The sequence below is a fragment of the Camelus ferus genome, chromosome 20 (assembly GCF_009834535.1).
Source record: "Camelus ferus isolate YT-003-E chromosome 20, BCGSAC_Cfer_1.0, whole genome shotgun sequence".
Taxonomy (NCBI): domain Eukaryota; kingdom Metazoa; phylum Chordata; class Mammalia; order Artiodactyla; family Camelidae; genus Camelus; species Camelus ferus.
Window position 1 is genome coordinate 36,158,602 of NC_045715.1, and position 9,087 is coordinate 36,167,688.

General features: G+C 47.8%; 1 pseudogene; it reads right to left on the reverse strand.

Annotated features, from left to right (window-relative positions):
* Positions 1-7,196: 7,196 nt before the first annotated feature.
* Positions 7,197-8,115, reverse strand: LOC102516447 (annotated as a pseudogene).
* Positions 8,116-9,087: the final 972 nt, after the last annotated feature.

Genomic DNA, 9,087 nt, shown 5'->3' on the forward strand with positions numbered 1-9,087 from the left:
CTGAGCGCTCACTATGTGCCCCACCGTGAGCTAGCTGAACAGTCTCAGTTTTCCAGAGCAACCCATGAGGTCGGTATTGGCATTTCCATTTTGCCAAGGAGCGAATTAAGATTCAGACAGTTTTCTTTACTTGTTCCAAGATCAAACAGCAAGCGACAAATTTGGAATTCGAGTCACAGCTTCGTTGACTAGAGTCTGATCTCCATTACTCCTTTATTTGGCTTTGCCTGCCCCCCGCCCCCACCACCCTCAGCCAAAATGCTGTGAAGCTGCCATTGTACTTAGAGTTCTATTTATTGTAGAGGTGATGGTTCTGTTTTAACTTATTGGGATTATTTAGGTCTAGGTTATGGACAAAGACGGACACAGAATTGAGTGAAATTTAGCACCGTCTGGGCAGAGTGGGACCCAGTTGTGGTAGCAAATGCTGTGCCCCCACCCCCGTGCAACCCCCATCTCGGGTGCCCAAGCCACATGGCACCCTACAGGAAGTGCTGTAAGAAAGTGTTCATGGGATCTTTGTTCTATTATCTCAAACTGTGTGCAATCCTCAATAGACTTGGGAGAAAAAGTACTTGGTTAGTGGGTGTGACCAGATAAAAATTACTTTTTTTTTTTTTTAAAAAAAACACTGACTAAAGGGACAGTTGGATAACCCGCTCTTGAGAGAGCTGCACTGTGTTTCTAAAATTGGCAGGGAGCCCTGGGCTGAGCTCATTAGTCAGGACCGATCTTCACCCTCCCTTTCACAGCCTCCCCTTGGAGAAAGGACAGATAAGGAAGGCTTGGAAATCAGTGGTGCTGCAACTTGGCCGTGTTGCAGGAGGTGAGGCGGGGGGGAGTGAGGAGGGTGACTCATGATTTATTACTTAAGATCCTCCCTGTGAAAGGGTGGTTGGCAGAGATTGGACAAATAAGGGTTGCTCCTGTTTAGGGACTATCGTTTAATCAGAGACGCAGAAAGCCAGAAGAGAAAACCCATGTGACTAAGCAGCGTTTCACTCTGCTCAGGACTGGCTCCGCCACGCGGGGCTGGGGAACAAAAGCCCCGGTGCTGTCTGTACCCCGGAGCACAGGGTCTGATGGAGCGACCCCGCACCAGACACCGCGATTTACAGAGTTGACAGATGCTTCTCTGGGGAAGGGGGTTTCTCAAGCTAAGTCACACGTGCAGGCTTGATGCTCACAGAGGCGCCCAAGGACCACTGGGGGCTGCACCGACTGAGCATCGGAGGGAACCGGGCTCCCTGGGGGACAGTTTGCTCCTTGCCCAGTGTCCCCTGTTCCCCTTCGCACACACCTGGCTGCCGCCTCCCAGCCGTAGGTGTGAGGGCTTGTTTGTTTAAACCTCGCTGAGCACTGCTTGGAAAAACAAAACAACACACTCACTTGTCTGGGCATTGGATGATCTTCCTGAAGTCTGGTCCTGCCCAGTGGCCCCGAGGCATCATGGGTGGGGTGAGTTTCGGCGCTGGTTTGGGGAGTTTCGGGAATGGGCTGCGGGCTGGGTTGGCTCCGTGGGGGTTGCCCTTGGTTTTCATCATTCTGGAATGTCTGAGGGTCAGGGGCATCACCATAGAGGAGACCGTAGGGCTGCCGCTGTGTCGCATGAGGGCAGATGCCCCTGGGGAGGCACTTCTGGGGGCCTGACAGATGGGAGGTAACCGTCATCCAGGTGGTGGTCTCCCCTGGACCCCTGGAAAGTCACCTGTCGAGTGAGGTCCCCGCTGGATGGGGCTGATTCCTGCACATCACTGACTGCCTGTCTTCCCCCAACCCCTGCCGTGTTGATGTCACCAGCAGATGAAGGTGGTGTGCCCAGGACCCGGGCAGAAGCAGACCTTTGGCGACCCAGAGCTGGTCACCTGTGGTGGCTCCACCCTAAGTGGGACACGCAGCCTCCCCTTCCCCCCAGTCTTAGCGTGCAGCTCCGTGCAGCAGACAGGATGTCGCTCCGGCACGTCTCCTCCGGCAGAGCCTGGGGTGGCGCGGGGTGGCTCTGAGGGTGCTGAGCCCATTCCTGCTCACTGTCCTGGGACCTGAGACCACTACCGTGTTCTCTCCTTCCTGGAGGCGGCAGGGACGAGAGCCCCTTGGTGGCCGTGTTAAAGAGATCCCTGGGTCCCACCCCAGGAGTCTGATTCGGAGGGGCTGGTCTGGGGCCCAATAATCTGCATTTTTTAAATGGAGGGACTGGGGACTGAACCCAGGACCTCATGCATGCTAAGCACGGGCTCTACCACTGAGCTCTGCCTGCCCCCACCCCTGAAAATCTGCATTTCTAACAAGTTCCTGGGTGCAGCTGCCGCTGGCCCAGTGACTAGACTTAGAGAACCACTGCTCTGTGTATTGTAAGGAGTCAAAAGTTTAGAGTTAAGCAGAGCGAGGTTTAAACCTAGCACTTAATTAATTTTGAGACCTTGAGAGGTTTTTCTTGATTTCCCCATCTTAGTTAACCCATTTTTAAAGTGGGAATAATCTCCCTTCAAAGATTCTTTTCTAGACTGGGATTTCAAAATTGTAGAATAGATAAACAAGACTGTACTGTATAGCACAGGGAAATATACACAAGATCTTATGGTAGCTCACAGAGAAAGAAATGTGACAATGAATATATATATGTTCGTGTATAACTGAAAAATTGTGCTCTACACTGGCATTTGACACAACATTGTAAAATGATTATAAATCAATAAAAAAAATGTTTAAAATAATAAAAATAAATAAAGCTCAGAGATCGATGCTAAAAAAAAAAAAAAAAGATTCTCTTCTCTTTTTTTAACAGAATGAGGGGATAAAGGTGGCCCCTGGAAGGCTCTCCGGAATTGCCAGCTCCTTGGCCATCCTGAAGTGTGCGCACAGGGGTCCCACAGGTGGCTGGAGGAGCATCTGGTCTCTTTAGCTGGACTTGAGGCTCCTCTGTTAATGGATTTGAGTTAGTGGGAGCAGAGGAGGTGCTCAGAGAACTGAGAGCTCTGCTTGCCACCCCAGGGGAAGCCCGGAAGTGCTGATGGGCCCGTGGTGGGACTGTATTAGCACGTCTGGACTTGCCCGTGGAGGAACCGTGTCTTACTCATTTGTGTGTCTGTTCCTGACGCTCACTGAAGCCCCACATCTCCAAACCCACAATCTGCTGTTACACCAGGACTGTTGGAGGAAATCTCCCAACCGTGATGTCTCTGAACATTTCAGGAACCTGAACCTCATCCCTGTCCTTCATGAAGCTAAGCTCATTTCAGTGTCTCAAGAAGCTAAAGTCAAGTTGCTTTAGTCACCTTGTCCCAAGTTCTCTCTGTTCTCCCCAAATCCATGACCTCCCTCCTTGTTACCGCAGAGATCCCCAAAATGGGTTACTGGTATGGGAAAAAACATACATCAATACGTAAATGTTAAATTGTATCCCTTGTGGTCTAAAGCAAAATGACATACATCGTTAAACGCTACTTTCCTAGAGATCTGATGAGTGGTGCGAATCATTTATCACACGCTTTCTAAATAGTTGTGCATTTTAGACTTGTTTAATGTATGCTCACTATCTCAGTGACGTGCTTCTCTGAGCCCTGGTTTGATTTGGAAACAGCATCAAACTTTTTTTGGACAATATTTCTACTAAGATATTTAAGGGCGGGGTCCTTAAGCTATGGCTCACTGCCTGTTTTTGTAAAGAAGATTTTGTTGGCACACGGCTGTGCTTATTTGTTTATGTACGGAGACTGGCCCTCCAAGCCTAACTTAAAATACTCTTCGGCTCTTTAACTGATGAAGTTAAAAGGGGTTTCTGCTTCTAGTCAATAGGTCTCAGCTGGTACTTTAGCCACCAGAGGGCGCTAAGTGTCTGCCCGCTTATTACAGCCAGTTGCCCTTCTGGACCCCCAGGCTTCGCGCAGGGGCTGAACTCAGAGACCCTGCACCTTGGTCCCCACCCCGCCCTGCCCCTGGTTCTACCAACAGGGGATGCTCTGGGACACAGCCTCTCAGACTGCTCAGGGGCTGGGGCACACCCTCCGTGTCCCTCCTGGGCCCCTTTACCATCCTAGGCCTGGCTGAGCAGTATCATTATGTGACTTGTAGTCTCCGTAATTGAAATTGTTCAGCGTCCTGTAGACAGAGTGTTCCAAGTGTTGATGTGATACGTTTAAATTTGCAAAAATAACTACCCCCAGCAGCTCACGCCCCGGTGGACATGTTGATTCAGTTCTTGCCTTTTCTAGACCTATCTGCTGCATTTGGGTGGGCAGCTTAAGAAGGAACCTTTCATTTCACACAATAACCCAACAAACAGGTACCTACACTCAGCTGGAATTAACATTCCCCATACAGTTCTCATCCTTCACAATATGCAGGAAACGATTTCCAGTCTCAATCTTTTCAGTGCTGGTCACAACCAAATGGTTGATTTGACGATTCAGTAATGGGTCAGATCCCATAGCTGGAACCGCACACCTTTGCTCTCCTGGACACGCTTTCCCCTGCTTCTCCCCACACATCTCTTACCACCCTCCTCGGTCCCTGTACTTTCTGACAGTCCCAGTGTTTGCCTTCAGCTTTCTGTTTCTTTACAGAGTAAATCGTAGAGCCGTTTCATGCCATTTTCACTTCACGGCAAAAGTTATCTTGCAAACAGAGATAGCCGTTCCCGGCGTCACAGTCGCGTGCACCACACGGTTGTCTGTGAGCTTCGCTACTTTTGGAAGGACTTTCCGTGGAAGAAGAATTAAACATCTTTTTTTTTTTTTTTTTAACATCCTATAACAACATTACGCAAGCATTTACTACATGCTGGTGCTCATGCTAAAAAAAAAGTCCTTTAGCCCAAGTGCAGAGCTGAAGTTATCTGACATCATAATTGACGAGAAAAATGCTCTGCCAATTTTCTTAGATGCTTAGAAAATGCAAAACAGGTCCACTCTTCAATCAGCAAAAATAATTTGTATAACCAGCAAACGATAATGGAAAAACGTTGGAGAGATGACTGTAGCATCCACCCCACCCTAAGGAGGCCCCACGTGGACCGTGCTTGTATGTTTACACATCTCCCCATTTTAACCATTTCTATGGAAGAACTGAACAATGCGAGTTTTGAAGTATATGAATTTGGGGGCTACATCTCTCCAAAAAAAAAAAAAAAAAAGCAACATCTTGATTTTAAAGGCTTGGGATTTTTTGTTTGATTTTGTTTTGATGCTTTAGTCTAAAAAGACCGTGCCAACCTTTCGACGTGGATTTTAGGTAGTTTGGAAGAGGAGAAGATGCCGTAGGTCAAGAAAGGGTGACGGAAGGATGGGGGGGAAGCGGAGATGTGGAAGGAAAGGATGGAGAAACATGAGAGGGTCTAAGCAGTGAGGAGACCCTTGGGAGACCACGAGGAACAGTGATGAAAACACGGCAGGTGACGGGTCTGGTTGGCGGAAAGAATCCAGTGAAGGTTTCAATCCGGGCTTCACTCCTCGAGTTTATCAGCTCAAGTTTATCAGTCGGCCCCCTGATTGTCACTGAGTTCCTGTTGTGGGCTAGGCTGTGAGATGCCGGAAGAAACATCGACCAAGACAGGACTCCTGCCTCGTGGCATCGGAGAAACGGAGGGCATGACAGGAGAATCAGAGACGACTTGACTGAGTGACAGTTAGCGTCAGCCCCGCAGAGCATCCTTGTCTGCTTTAGGATTCTGAGCTGCATTGCGGCATCTGCGTCCTGAACAGGACCCGGCTTATTACGTGGGGCTCTGGGAGGATTTGGGGTGACAGAAGTATGCTTTGCTAAAATTTTATTTGCAAGCTGGGCAGCAGTCCAGACTCGGCCGCCAGGCTGTAGTCTGCTGCCCCCTGTCCTGGATCATGCACGTTTGTTGTCCTTCGTGACAGAGAGAAACGTAAAGTAATTTAAGCCACCACAGTGGACTCCGATGCAGCGGCCCCCTGCCTCGGTCTTCAGCTTCTGCTGCTGGGACTGTCAGCCTTCGGAGAGGTTTTTCTGGCTCCTTCTGGCTGGAATGACCTTTGCAACGTGGATCTCCTGTGCATGGCAGTCACCTAACTTGGCTTGGGTCCAGGGAGTCCTTTTCGACCAGCCCTACTGCCCCCCTCCCCCAACCCCAACTAAGAAGGGGCTGCTTGTGACCAGGGCTCGTATGTTCCTGGTTTCTATTCCTCCAGGAACTAGCGCCTCTGTCCACGCTGGTTCCAAGTGACTAGAAAAATCATAGGGACAGCCCGGATTTTCAAAGGGCCTGGGGAAGCAGGGTACAAAAACGGTTTTCGACTTGTGTTTTGCCACATCAGTCTTAATACATCAATGAAAATTTTCCTACCTATTTTTTTAACTTGTGAAGAGTGTGAAATAGGTATTATTCCTAGCGATTTCTGCCAAACTTAAAGGAAAGAAAATTGAGAGGCAAAACGGTGGGCTTTAGGAACTGGGGGATGAGGGTGCATTCGCTAAAAGTGAAAAAAGATACAACACAAGGACAGAAGGAGGCTGTTTCCTCGCTAACTACGTTCTCGCATGTTGCATCGTGCTCCCTGAAAGGCTTTTCCCCCAGCAGCTCTCTCTGGGCTCAGGATCTGCAGCCCTCGGAGAGGAAAGCCAGCGTAATGACTGCGAGTCCGCCTGCTTGTGAGAACCCTGTGGACATCCAGAAAGAACTTGAGCTCCCCAGGAGGTTGGCTTTGAATGTTACCATCTCTTTAGGGAAGTATCTGGATTTGAAATCCTTTTACAGGCAAACGCCGCGGAGGATCAAGCGCTCTGAGTCAGCGGTAGCCGGGATGCTGCGAGGAGCCGGTGGAGGGACCAGGGATCCGGGCAGCAGGGGACGCAGGAGGGCGGCCACATGGCGGCCGTGGCATCCCCTTGGATTTGTGCAAAGCACCCGCGGAACGGCTTCCTTCCACAACAAGGTGTGTGTGGAGTAAGTCCTCCTGTTGCATGGAGTTAGAAATAGGCAAGCCCTGGTCCCAGGGACTGAGGTCCTGACTTCAGAGGGCGGCTCTGCGGAGTGAGCCTGAGAGGAGCAGCCCTGTGCTGCGGCTCCCTTGGGGCCGGCCCCTCCCGGGCCGGATGCTTCACAAGGCGTCCTTTACAACAGCGATGGGACATTTCAATAAACATGTCATGCACACAAAGTTTATCTAGTTGTTCATTAATTTTTTTTTAATAGTGAAAATTTTTATATTTAGAATTAGTCAGTTGGACTGAGTTTAGATGATTCCAATTTTGTTGGCAACACCCAAAGAATCAGAGTCAGGAGCCAGGCGTGCACGGGCCTTCTTCTCTCCATCAGGCCTGATCAGGGTATTGACTTTAGCCACGTCCATGTCACAGAGCTTCTGCACAGCCTGTTTGATCTGGAGCTTGTTGGCCTTGACATCCACAATGAACACAACTGTGTTGTTGTCTTCTCTCTTCTTCATGGCTGACTCGGTGCTCGGGGAAAACGTGATGATGGCGTAGTGGTCAAGCTTGTTCCTCCAGGGGGCGCTCTTCCGAGGACATTTGGGCTCCCTCCTGAGCCGCGGTGTTTTGGGCCGTCGGAACGTGGGAGGCGTCCGGATCTTTTTTTTTTTTTTTTTTTTTTTTGTGGCTGTGGACGCCTTTCAGCAGTGCTTTCTTGGCCTTCAAAGCCTTTGCTTTGGCTTCGGCTTTGGGAGGGGCAGGGCCTTCCTTCGCTTTCGCCGCCATCTTCGTGAAAAGGCTAGGTGTTCATTTAGAATAATAATAATAGAAATAAAATGTTCAGCCCCACATTCCATCCAGCTCAAGAAACAGAGCATCACCAGCATTTTGGATTTCCTTTGTGCCTTTTCCTCCCGGCACTCCGCAGGGAAGCCCTCCCCAGAACTTTTTTCAATCCCTTGCTTCTCTTTTATATTTGACCACACATGCATATATTACTAATCAATACGTCATTTAGGTTTCCCTATTTTTGAGCTTTATAGAAATGGAACTAGGGGGTGTATTCTTTTGTATCTTATTCTTTTACACAATTTTATTTTTGAGATTCGGTCACGGTGATATGCGTAGCTGTCTCTTCATCACTATGTAACGTTCCATGGTATGAATATATCACTGTTTATATATTAGCTCTATTCTTGATTTATATCAAGACATTGACATTTTTTCCCTATTATGAATACGGCTCCTATGATCGGTCTTGACCGTGGCCTCTGCAGTGGTTTCTCTCTGGTTACAGTTCTTGGAATAGGATTACTAAATGGTCAAGCACATGCATGTCCAGTTTTACGAGGTGGTGCCATGATATTTTCCAAAGTAATTGTTCCAGTTTATACTCATGCCTACAGTGCGTGAGTTCTCAGTCCTCCACATCCTTGGTTAGTGTTGGTACTACCAGAACTTACAGTTTTTTCTATCTGGTGGGTATGAAATGACACCTGGTATTGAATTTGAATTTCCACGGCTAGTGCAATTCCTGATTGAATACAGTTGGGCATCTCTTCAGGAATTACAGGCTTTTTTTTTTTTTTTTTTTTTTGCTCCTCTGTGAAATGCCTGTTCCTAACTTTTGCTCTATTTTATAGGGTTTATTTTTCTGATTATGTCATAGCTATTCTTTATTTGTAATCTTCTGTTAAGTGTGTTGCCTCCCAGTTTGTAGCTTATCTTTTCACTCTTCTTTGGTGTCTTTGATGAACGGGATGAACGGAAGTTTAAAAAATTTAATGTAGTCAAATATACCAATGCTTTTTCTTTTTTCATGGTTTGCCTTAAGAGCCTTCCTTACTCTGAGATCATAAATTGATTCTCTTCTAAAAGTTTAAAAAAAATTGCCTTTAACACTTCAATTTCTTAACAATTTCAATTTCCACACACATGTGCGTGTGCATGCACGTGCACATGCACACACACATTTTATATATATATATATACACATATATACACACATATATATACATATATATATACATATATACATATATACATATATATATAATGGTTGACCAGTTAGACAGTAACTACCTGCATAGGTGTGCTGGCTCCAGATTCAGGACAGGAAGTACATGCATGCATCTCTTCCGTGAGAGTCCACCCATCACTCCAGTGGCCGTGCTTTACCCCACGAGACAGTTCAGA